Source organism: Cydia pomonella, chromosome 13, assembly GCF_033807575.1.
Source record: "Cydia pomonella isolate Wapato2018A chromosome 13, ilCydPomo1, whole genome shotgun sequence".
NCBI lineage: Eukaryota > Metazoa > Arthropoda > Insecta > Lepidoptera > Tortricidae > Cydia > Cydia pomonella.
This window is the reverse complement of record NC_084715.1, coordinates 22,031,496-22,043,980: the sequence shown is the minus strand read 5'-3', so window position 1 is coordinate 22,043,980 and position 12,485 is coordinate 22,031,496. Positions and strand designations below refer to the sequence as shown.

General features: G+C 38.4%; 1 protein-coding gene and 1 long non-coding RNA gene across 3 annotated transcripts in view; one reads left to right on the top strand and one right to left on the bottom strand.

Annotated features, from left to right (window-relative positions):
- The window catches only part of LOC133524527 (calcitonin gene-related peptide type 1 receptor), a 146,509-nt gene that overhangs the window by 125,205 nt on the left and 8,819 nt on the right, over window positions 1-12,485 (bottom strand). The window lies entirely within an intron of this gene.
- Window positions 9,138-11,581, top strand: LOC133524525 (uncharacterized). Its single transcript, XR_009800401.1, has 2 exons — window positions 9,138-10,940; window positions 11,466-11,581. It is a non-coding gene; the product is annotated as an uncharacterized LOC133524525 (long non-coding RNA).

Below are 12,485 nucleotides of genomic sequence, written 5' to 3'. Positions count from 1 at the left end.
TCATTTTTGCGTGAACGGCATGAAAAGTACGGGCTCTGGTGATGATGGTTTGTCTACTTATAGGTAGGCTAAAGTACGCAAGAGAGGACGCGGACAATACAATATGTACAATTCAAATTCGATCAAGCAAAAATATGAAATACAGAGCCCTCGGCGTTTGAAATCGTTGAAAGCGACGAAAGCTTTTAACGTTCCATTTGTATAACAGATCGAGAGTTTTTAAGAATTTTGGGAAGCACGCGAATCACGGATGTTTTTAAAATTCGCGGCACGTCACAGACAGCAGTTGTGGAATTCCGGGATGGAAGGGACCAACTTTTCGTTTGCCAAAATACGAGCACTCTACATAGGGGCCGATTTTAATTTAATTGTCGATTTTTTTAGTTACAAATAGATAACATTTTGACTTTTTTTTGACTGAGAAGCGCTGGTGGCCTAGCGGTAAGAGCGTGTGACTTGCAATCCGGAGGTCGCGGGTTCAAACCCCAGCTCGTACCAATGAGTTTTTCGGAACTTATGGTCGAAATATCATTTGATATTTACCAGTCGCTTTTCAGTGAAGGAAAACATCGTGAGGAAGCCGGACTAATCCCAATAAGGCCTAGTTTACCCTCTGCGTTGGAAGGTCAGATGGCATTCGCTTTCCTAAAAATTAGTGACTATGCTAAATCTTGGGATTAGGTGTCAAGCGGACCCCAGGCTCTCATGAGCCGTGGCAAAATGCCGGGACTACGCGAGAAAGAAGAAGAAGTGATAAAATTTTGACTGGTTTGATGAACTCCTTCTGAGCGTAATAAATACGAAATCACAATAAATACCGAAAAAAATGTATGGAATTTTCCGTTGTACGACGAAAATACTATAGGATTTTTTTCGTTACTCAGAGGAAGATTGTTTAGGACATAGATAGTAAAATTGCACATACTTATAAATGTATAAATAAATGTATGTACAGAATAAGGAGCTCTATCCATCCACCAAATTTTATCGAAAACTGCCAAAAAATAAAAATGGGCCCAAAATCGTGGTATAGTGAGAAGTATTTTTGATTATGCTCGTAAATACTGTGTATGTTTGATAGGGTTTTGAGTGTTTCGTAGTCCGTCTCCGTTACGGGTATATTCATTTTACCACTTTGTTGGCGTGATTGATATTCATGACATCTTGAGTTCCTGACATAGATAATATGAATCATTTTTTTTGCAATTTTTATAGAACCTTTGGTTTGATTTTTCTTAACGCAGGTGTCTTCTTATTATGTTCTAAACTATAATTGTTTCAAAAGAAAAAATAATAATTCATTATTAATTTTTCTTTTGCGAAATATCAAGTTTAATATCTAAAACTGCCCTATTAAAGGGTTAAAACCCGTTTGGCCGCTTCTAATGCTGACTATGTGAGTATATATTATATCCTCTGAGAGTGGTTGAGGGACATTTCCCTAACCCGAAACCTTTAAACTCGCAAAGCCCGCGGCTTTGACTCCTGACTTTAATCGGGATCAGTCCTTAAGCCTTCATCTAAAAGCAGATAAAAATACAGTAGTTGTAAAGCTTTTGTAGCTGCGACTTTTGGCGGGAATTATGAAATAATTATCTTCAAAGGCCCAGCTGCTGACGTCTATATTATTGAAATAGCTTTCCGAACTGGTCGACCAGTTTAAGTGTCATCTGGTTTGAGTGCCACGAATGCTCGCTTGCATATTGGAAGCGTCAAGAATAGGGTGAGGTTTAAAAAAATAATTAAAGGGATTATGGCCGTTGTTGCGTCCGCCGGCTAACTTATAATTTATTCTAGCAATTACTCGTTGAAACTGATCCCTATATTATTGGAATTTAGTTTCGACATGCGATGCGTGCTGCCAATATTGTTTAGTTATGCATTTTGACAGCATATAGTCACAATAACTTGATTTTAAATACCTAGTATAAAACAGCTCCACATAAAGATATATGAATATTGAATATAGGTATCTGTATAAGAAATAGATTGTAATATTTATTTCGTTATATGCGCCTATAGGGAGCGTGCATGAACTGTAGGAGGCAGCACAGGAGCCGTCAGATTTTTGGCGCGAGGCGTAAATGTGATGTTTTTTGTTCCGATGTAGCCCACAAGATGGCAGAACCTACTATGCACAAGAAAACACGTGACGTGTAAATGTACATGTTTATGGTTCCGATTCAGGCCACAAGATGGCAGACCCTCCAACGCGCACGGCCCCTATACTGAGACTGACTGTAGCTACATTAGTTATTCATTTAGTTAACTAACTTGATTGTCGACAGTTACATTTGACTGTGCAAATAGTTGAAGCCAGTAGTTTGTCAACTAATCTACATAATGCACTAAATTGGTATAAGTTACTACAATTAAATTGTGTTATCAATTTAGTTTTGACAGTAAAATATTGCATTAGTTATATTGGTTGTTTTATAATGTATTATTAAATATAATCTAAGGAACCGAATGGTACTAACCTTTTTTTCATTTGGAAGTTAAAGAAATTTTAAAACTTTGAGATCTTGAATTTTGTATAATTTTCCCTGTATTGTCATCTAATTACCTTTAATTTGTTATAATCCAACATGCATCATCATCCCGATGATACCAACGTGAGAACCTTACGAGATAGCTTAGTTAATGTAAAACAAGTAGCGCAATACCGAGTTGATTTTTCATTTAATTTTATGTAACAATTAATGTTCGCCGTCAATGTCATCCATTGTGCAGTAAACGGTGTATAACCGTGTATTTATCAATTTATTTCTGTGAAATATTACTGTTAGAGTGGGAACAGCTGAGAATAGCACTTCTCAAACGTAAGTATTGAGCACTGGGTTGATTCTTCATTTAATTTGATGTAACTATGTTCGCTGTCAATGTCATCCATTGTGCTGTAATTTTACGGTATACAACCGTAACCTTATTTATGCGAAACATGGCTGTCAGAGTGAAAGCAGCTGAGAGTAGCATTTCTCAAACGTATTTCTTAGTTTTATAGTGAATGTAATGCAAAAAGTTGATCACCCATTTAATACTTATTTCATTTAATTTGTTGTAACGATGTGAGCTATCAATGTCATCCATTGCGCTGTAATTGCACGGAGTGCAGCCGTAAGCTCATTTATGAGAAACTTCACTGTCAGAGTGGAAACAGTTTAGAGTAGCACCTCTCAAACTCGTGAAGTATTTTACAACTATTAAAGGTGGTAAAATGCAGCCTTGACGCCGGCGCTGCTGTATAAATTCATTTGCTTGATAAAATGAGGGACATTCGCCGACGCATTACTGGCTCAATACTCATTCTACCAGGGAGATTGACAGTAATTTCCTTGGTAGAATGAGTGACAGATTGAACTCACAAAAAATCTTCCTGCGGCTGCTGTGTACAGCGGTGATATCCAGGCTACCCCAGTAATATCACAACAGCAATGCGGCTGCAGATGACATCCAAATATCGGCATGAAAGTGTTCCATTAGCCGCCACTATCGGCACTAGCACTATGTAGTTATTCGGTTAATAATTGTCGTTGATTTTCGATTCTAAAAAAGACGGAATAGACGGATAATATTTCACCATCGGACTACCAGACAATCGGCACTTCGGCATCGCTTCATGGTAGGTATTCCACAAATACGCACGAAGCGTTTCGCTTCAACATTCCTTATGCGAACTACCAAGGAGTGAAATGCCCTGCCCGAGTCTGTGTTTCCGTATGAGTACAATCTGAATCTCTTCTAGGCTAGAGTAAATAGGTATCTCATAGGTAAGCGTGCTCCACCGTAGACCGCATCATCACTTTCCATCAGGTGTGATCGTGGTCAAACGCCTGCCTATCCTCCATAAAAAAAAACTTTTATAATTAGAAGTTGTGTTATGTTGGACGCATGTCTGCTGCTCACGAAACAAGCCAAGCCAACAAAACATACGCTATTTTTAAACAGATTAATGTTAAATATCCTACTGTTTTGAGTTTAGTATGCGGCGCGGTATGAACCCGACCTGCACGTGCACGCCTTGACCCGTGCACTGCCACCTTATTTAGCATTGCACATTTCTGCGCGTCATACATTTACTTATAATGGCATATTATGTGCACAACGGCATTACTAGCAAGTACTTTTGGCGTTATTTTTCTGTTTCAAATAAAGTAGGGAAGTATACAAGTATTTAGTTGGTCTGTACCTAATAAAGATGTAAAATAATGTTATATGTTCCTAAGTTGAATTTAATATTTTAGTTGAATGTTGAAGCTCGAATGATGACCAAAATACCTACTACAGGTACGTCATTTATAAGGCTCGATTGTAGATACTGATAAGACGTCTAAGCATTTAAGGGAACTTCGACCTAAAGACTACTGAATAAGGTCGATAGTAGGTAGGTAAGACGTCTGCCTGTTTCAGGGAATTTCGTGAGGCGCCTATTGTTGCCCCGTTATAGTATTAATACGTTTCAACTAGTTTGACAGCTCGTGTTATATCGAACCTAGATCTTAACAACTCTGTGACTATAGGTTGTACGTGTTTTTCTATACAGGGTGGGCTAAAAAACTTGACCAACTTTAACCACCAAGGTATTCATGTACAATGTACAACGGGGAGTCACAGAATGGTTCGGATTAATTCCTGCCGTTTCTTTTCACCATCGCTCTACGCGACAAGCCGAAAACATTTCCAGCTCCTCTGAACGCAATTTTAATTAATTATTTTATTTTCACTCTGCACCTGTGGTTGGTAGAGAATGACATGGCAATAACAATTGTATTAAGTTTGCCATTAGTATATTGTAATATATATTTCGTGCAATTTAGTTTAAATAAATACTTAATACTAATTGATGTGTAAACAGGCCCCAATGTGAAGGATAGCCACACTTACCCGTGAGCCAACTTTATCCGTATTGACCTTAGTATATAAAATTTATTCAGTTTATTGAGACTCACCCTTACCGCAAGAAACAAAAAATAATTGATTTTGTACATATACTAAGGACATACGTAAGGCGTAAGGTGGAACTTTGGTGGAACGTAAGTATTGATAAGTACTATACCGGGTGGGCCCTGTAAGAGGAATAATACCTAAATTAAACTATAGGCTGTATTCTTCAACCCAAACTTACCAACATTTATTCAGCTTCTTTTGAAAATAACTTGTGTACACTTTAAAGATTATTCTGAGATGCAAAGTATTGCGAATTGCGATGTTTAAAGCGTATCAAGCAATGTCAATTACACTGATGATATTAATTTGTATGAAAAATAAGGAGTCCAAAGACTTTATAATTTTCATGAGTTTTACGGCTTGAGGAGTACATTATGTTTTAATTATTTGCTCGGGCTACAGGGCCCACCCGGTATATACCATGCTATACTTGTACCAATTCAAGGCAGTTTCGTGACGCGCCTCTTTGTTGTCCTGACACCTTTAACAACCCACTTTACTCGTAACTCGTCAGGCAGCTAATCCCTATAATAACTAGAACCCTACACACTAACACATCTACGTCATCGAAGGGCCACGTAATACTGGTGAAGCTAGCGTAGCCAGGGATGTGGCTTCCTGAACTGCTCCTTTTGTACTCCTAACGTAACGATGTCCAAACACTCACCTTGCGTGAGGAGTTGAGGACGGTCCCGAAGGAAATGGGGAATTCCGTTGTATCTTTAGCGGAATTGGCTCTAAAATATTAAAACTTTTGCGTTTCAAAGACACTGTAAATAGAATGTAAGGAACTATCGCTAAATAATTTCTCCTTCTTTGAAAAAATGGTTTTCATTAATATTATTATAATTTCGCCAATGCCAAAATTCTGCTTATAGAGCATAACGCTGTTTACTGGGCCCTTATTCGACATGCTAAAAGTGACGTTTCGTGTTGATTTCCATTTGATGTGGGAAATATTGTGACTTGTCGAATTGCTATTATCACCACCTGTCAGTGAACAATATCCACACTAGAGGCGGGGCGTTGTACCGGAATAGTTTTTGGAACAGGTTATTTGTAATAGACTACTTTTAGCTTGTCGAGTATTTAAAAGTACGAACTTTGATTTCTGAAATAAAACAAATATGAAACTTTCATCACCTCGTACCTCCATTCTTACCGTTACTTTAAGCAAAACAAAATTTTGTTAACAGACGGTCGTCTGGGCGTCTGTTGTATCTAAAAATAGTGTAATAATATATAATAAAAATATGTCAATGGATTCATAGCCTTCACTCAAAACGTCATAATATTTCCGACCCCTACCGAAATAATAAGTCGATATTTGCATATATAATCCTTATTTGTAAGACGCCTAAGACCGGCAAATACGTAAACTGCCTATTGGGGGTCATACTCCTAAAAGTGGTATTTTAGACGTACTTTTGGTACGAGTAACAGAGACGTACTTTTGGTACGCAGTCCCAGCTCTAGTCAGGATTCTAGTTGTCAAATATAAGCGTGTCGAATACGTATTAGTTAACTGTCAAATGAAATTAGATCAACGGTAGACTTTTTTGTCGATGGGTATGGCTGCCATGTTTGGATTTATGACATTTGAAAGGGGATCCTAAGGCAGAGAGTAGTTTTTTCTGTACGATTTTGATTCTTCTACTCGACGCAAGATGGAGTTAGCTGCCAAATTCCGATCTTGGCGTTATAAAAATAAACCGCAAGAACCATGACAATGACATGCAGTTGCGTCGATGTAGATCTATCATAAAAACGTACATGTGACAATTGTCCAGGATTTAAAAAACATCTTGACAATTAATAAATGTCAAAAAGAAAACTGATTTATTATAATAAATACAAATTATATATAAAGTTTGATTTTAAAACCAATGGTCGTGGGTCCTAACCCCGGCTCTTAACAATGAACATCTTGTAACTTGTGTGCAAAATATCATTTAACTTTTACCAATTACTTTTCGGTTAAATAAAATATCACGAGGAAGAAGTAGCCCCAATAAGGTATATTTTCCCCTCTGGGTTAGAAGGTCAGATGGCAGTGAGACAGGGAGAAATAGTGAAGAATGCGGCAAAATAATCATTAATTGTGTTGTTAGACTAGCTTTTTTTGTTAATATGAAAATTGACGCAACAGCAAGCTCAAAGCCCCTTATGAGTCAGAGCCTGTTAGGTGCAGGCTTAATTGGCTCATCCGAGGGAAGCGGAGCTTCGGCGACTAGCTGGTTGCGTCTGCTTATCAACTTCTTCCAATTCACTTTTACATCAACTCCTTATAAATTTGTAAATTAAGGTCAACTTTGTAAGAACTAATACCTGTGCCATACTATAAATTGCCACACACACACACACACACACATGATGATGATGATGATGTCCTCCCAGACGTATCCGTCGACGGCGACATCCTGACAAATAAAAGGGTCTTAACTATTACGTGCATGGGCGCGGACGTGGCTTGCGAATCCAAATTTTGTTTTAAAAGTCCGGCAACACGAATCACAGTAGAGCTGCCCAGATGCGTTGTATGTGTAATGGTAGGAGGGCTTGGGCTGAGTTTTTCGGAGCTGGCGTTTGGCGTCAAGATCTTCAAGTCGGGTGTGCTCGAAGTTACTAAGACCTGTGTTGACAGCAGTTCGCCAGTCCGATCTCCGAGATGCAAGCTCCTCCCACGACTCGCATGATACGCCGGTGGCCGAAAGGTGGCGTTTTAAGACATCCTTGTAGCGTAGGTACTGCCCACCAGCCTTGCGTTTACCTGCAGCTAGCTCAGAGTAAAACACTACTTTAGGCAGTCTAGATGGTGCCATACGTACAAGGTGCCCACACCAACGCAGTTGGCCCTTTATGAGCAGACATTCCATACCCGGCATGCCCGTTCGACGAAGAACCTCCGAGTTTGGAACACGATCCTGCCACTTCAACCGTAGTATTCCTCGGAGACATCGTAGATGGAATGTGTCTAGCCGTTTTATGTCCCCTTTGTATAGACACCAAGTCTCCGAGGCATAGAGCAACAGAGGTACAATAATTGCTCTATAGACGGCCAGCTTTGTTTGAAGACTAAGATCATGCGATTTCCAAACTCGTTGGTTCAGACCGCCAAAGGCTGCAGCAGCTTTGGCAATCCTAGATGAAATTTCAGACTCGAGACGATTGTCACTCCGCAATAGATTACCTAGATACCTAAACGTACCCACTTCGTCCAGTGCTTTGCCCCGTAAATAAGCAGTAGTATCGTCCGCAGATTTCCCTCTTGCAGGTTGTTTGACAATCTGAGTTTTCGATGCACTGATTACTAGGCCAAACTTGCGACATGATTCGTCTAAATTATCCAGATAACTCTGTAGGACTTCCATGCTATCAGCCATAAGGCAGACATCATCAGCGTATAGGATTTCTGTGACCGGGACACACTGTAGTTTGCTCTTAGCCCTGAGACGTGAAAGGTCAAAGATACTTTTATCCATGCGAGAGTTCACCGATATCGGGTTGTTGCATTTTTGAAGTGCATCATTCATTACCGCTGAAAAATATATGGCAAAAAGGGACGGGGCCATGACGCAGCCCTGTTTAACGCCGCTTGTGACTGGGAATTGATCTGTGAAAGCGCTTTCGTGCCGTACGCGAGCAGTCATACCCTCGTGAAATTGGCGCACCAAGTTGATAAATTTCACAGAACAACCACACTTTTCTAACACTGCCCACAGAGCCGCTCTAGGCACACGGTCAAAGGCCTTTTCGAGATCCACAAAACATAAATTGAGGTCACGATGTTGCTCAAGACTTTTTTCCTGCATTTGTTTGACGACAAAGATAGCGTCGACCGTACCTCTATTTGCTCGAAAACCACACTGGGATTCAGGAAGGAAACTTTCGGCAAGTGTGTTAAGCCGCTTATTAATAATACACACACATACACACATGAACACACTCCTATCCTAAACATTAAAAATATATGTAATAAATATATATAAATACCTAAAAAAAAAATATATATATGTCTGTAATTTTGTAATATAATGTAACTACAAGTAATTACGGTTGTGGAAGAGCGGGACGTCTCAACACAGGCTTTGTAAGCCTAAAGAGAGGCCCCAGCAAATGCTTACTATATGTTTGTAAATAGATAATAAAGATATTTTTCATTTTCATTTTCATTTTTAGGGTTCCGTAGCCAAATGGCATAAAACGGAACCCTTATAGTTTCGCCATGTCCGTCCGTCTGTCTGTCTGTCTGTCTGTCTGTCTGTCTGTCTGTCTGTCTGTCTGTCTGTCTGTCTGTCTGTCTGTCCGAGGCTTTGCTCCGTGGTCGTTAGTGCTAGAAAGCTGAAATTTGGCATGGATATATAAATCAATAAAGCCGACAAAGTCGTACAATAAAATCTAAAAATTTAATTTATTTTAGGGTACCTCCCCTACACGTAAAGTGGGGGTGATTTTTTTTTTTCGCTTCAACCCTAGAGTGTGGGGTATCGTTGAAAAGGTCTTTCAAAACTAACAGGGGTTTTCAAGAAACATTTTTTGATAAAGTGAATATATTCGGAGATAATCGCTCCGAAAGAAAAAAAAAAATGTGTCCCCCCCCCTCTAACTTTTGAACCATAGGTCCAAAAAATATGAAAAAAATCGTGGAAGTAGGGCTTAAGAAAGACATTAAACGAAAACTATAGCGGACATGATCAGTTTAGCTGTTTTTGAGTTATCGCAAAAAGTTTTCCCTTCATAGTAAAAAGACTTACTTTAATTACGTACTGATTATGCAAATTTGCCTATTTGTTTAACTCGGGTGAAAGGTACCATTTACTACACTTTAAGCTCCAGTTTAGCTTATTGTGACGGAAGAGTAACTACGGAACCCTACACTGAGCGTGGCCCGACATGCTCTTGGCCGGTTATTTCATTTTCAAATTGGACGATATGCCTAATTAATTGTTATTAATGTTGAATTTTTAATGGCGTATAATATAAGACAGCGGTCGTATAATGACTGAGAAATTTGGATTTTTCTGTTTGAATAAACAGCAAACTGGAGACATTGAGATTAATTATAAACTTATTATTTTAGGTGTTATCAAGAAAAAAGGTCTTAACAGATTTATGAATAGGCATTGGCAGAAAAACAGGCGTCCGACTTTTATCATGTAGCTATATCTATATGACCTCTGCCGCCGACTTTTTCACCCGTTGGCGCCTGTGCCCAAATCCTTCTAAGACCGAAGTTTGCTGTTTCCACCTGTCCAATAAGCTGGCACATAAGACAGCCTTACAACATAACTATTCCCCAAAGTATCTCGGTGTTACACTGGATAGAAGCCTGACATACCGATTGCACATAGAGAAGCTAAAAAGTAAAATAAGGACCAGGATATTTTAATTACGATACATAAATAACTACTAAAACATGTTTTCTGCAAGAAATTAGTTATCTTATTATATTATAAAATATTTATTATCCATCTGTGATGTTTATTTCTTGTGAAGATATCGAAGTAGCACTTATCGATATAATATGATCAAAATCGACCCGTCCACATCCCTAAAAATCCACACATACATATTTTTACGCACATATACAAAGCAGTATAACCACCAAAATGGCTACGGCTTGAGTATTCAAATTTGTATTGAGAAAAGGCAACTATATCCTGTCTTTATTTGCCTCTCTATCGCTCGAATATGCAATACGCATGCACTCTTCGTCAAAATCGGTTTCAAACTTTTTCGACTGAGTACGCGCAATAAACGCCTAGTAGTAGTATTTAAATGTTTACCGTATTCATTTAAAGCATCGTAGGACAATGCCGCTATGTAAACTGTAAGGTGGGTCTTAAATTAGTGTGAGTTATTTTGGCACCGGACTCAACCTTCACGTTACAATATTTAAAGTATTGCGCTGTCATAGTAACGAAAATGATAAACACGTCAATCGGAGTAAACAAGTAACTAAATGATGCAAACAAGAAAATATTGCAAAATAGGTACATATATATATGTACCGATAATTATTTTGTGTTAAAAATATGAGGCAAATTATACTGCCCGATTATACGGACTACATATTAAAAACGATTATCTTGGAAACAGTCAATAGGTGAACAGAGTTATAGTAAAATTGGTGCATAATTTCAGGGCTTGCCTGGCCCACGCATGATGTACCTACCTACCACGACCACGGCCGTCTCCTATTACTATTTTTTTCTAATTCCCTAACTAGAGAACAATATTTCATGTTCATAGTCTAGAATTTAAAACCTTAGCTACATATTTGTGGCGCTTGGGGTTGAAGTTGAAACCCTGGGGTCCTAGCGTGGGTCTATGAGGAAATGTCAAAACGCCTTTTAAAGGTTTCTGGTGACCAGAGGCCTGGCCTATATTTCAATCGGCGGATCAGCATTGTTATCCAGAGGGGCAGCAGCCTTCTGGACACACCACCGACCGACCACAATTTATTTATAAGTTTTTATCTTAAGTGTTTTTATGATATTTTATATATAAACTTACAGATGTCGAACCACCAGCAAAGTTTTTGAAGAGGTGTACCTAGTTCCTGGTACCAACTGGAAACTGAAACTAATAATCTACACTCAAGAAAATGAAATATAGTCACAGAAAACTTTAATGTTTTATTTTATTAAAGAAAAACGTTAAAAAAATGTGTAAACAAATATATATTTTTTAATTCGTAGTTGAATAACATAATATGTATTTAATCTCCTGTACATAGGAATCGTCTTTTTGTAGGTTTATATAAACAATAAGTACTTAGGTCGATTTAGGCATCAACTCATCACACCAAAATTTTGTTCTAACCGGTCACACCGCCAAAAGCAGTATTATTTGTTTCAACCCGTCACAAGTAGATTTAGTTCTATTAGGACACATCGTAATTTTGTAGCTATTGGTCAAACTGCAAATCTGTTCCTATTCGTCATCCCGTCAAACTGTTCTAACTAGTCACAAGGAGGATACCTAAACAAATTTCACTACCCGCCAAACGTGTAATATAGACCATACAGTAGGTCTTAATGGTGATGGCGACTGTACAATGGGGTTGCGTATACATACAAAGAGCATTCAAATAGTTGGTGATAGACCAAGTGACCGAGTTACTAACAGTTATATTATATCTTTTTTATAAATAATGTAATAGCGTAATTTTTGGAAAAATAATAAAGGATTCATGAAACATCTCGTAATTTTTAAAAAACGGACTTTAAATCATATGCCTGAAAGATGTGTTAAGGTATACTTACAACTTGGATCGTGAACGTGGTTTAGAAGCAACTGGGTGCGGAGTAAATTGCTTGAATTTTTTTAGAATTTTGAGCGTTTCTAGGAGAATATGTGGAGCGAGCATTATTCGACGTGTAGGTGTGGGTTCAACAAAAAGATCGCATGTCAATAGTGCTTTATTGTCGTTAAAATTCAATTAATAATCGCCTTCATCGACCATCAACCGTGTGGTCACTTTTTAATTGATTGACATTGTCAGGTATAGTTTCACTACTCGCCGCCGCATTATT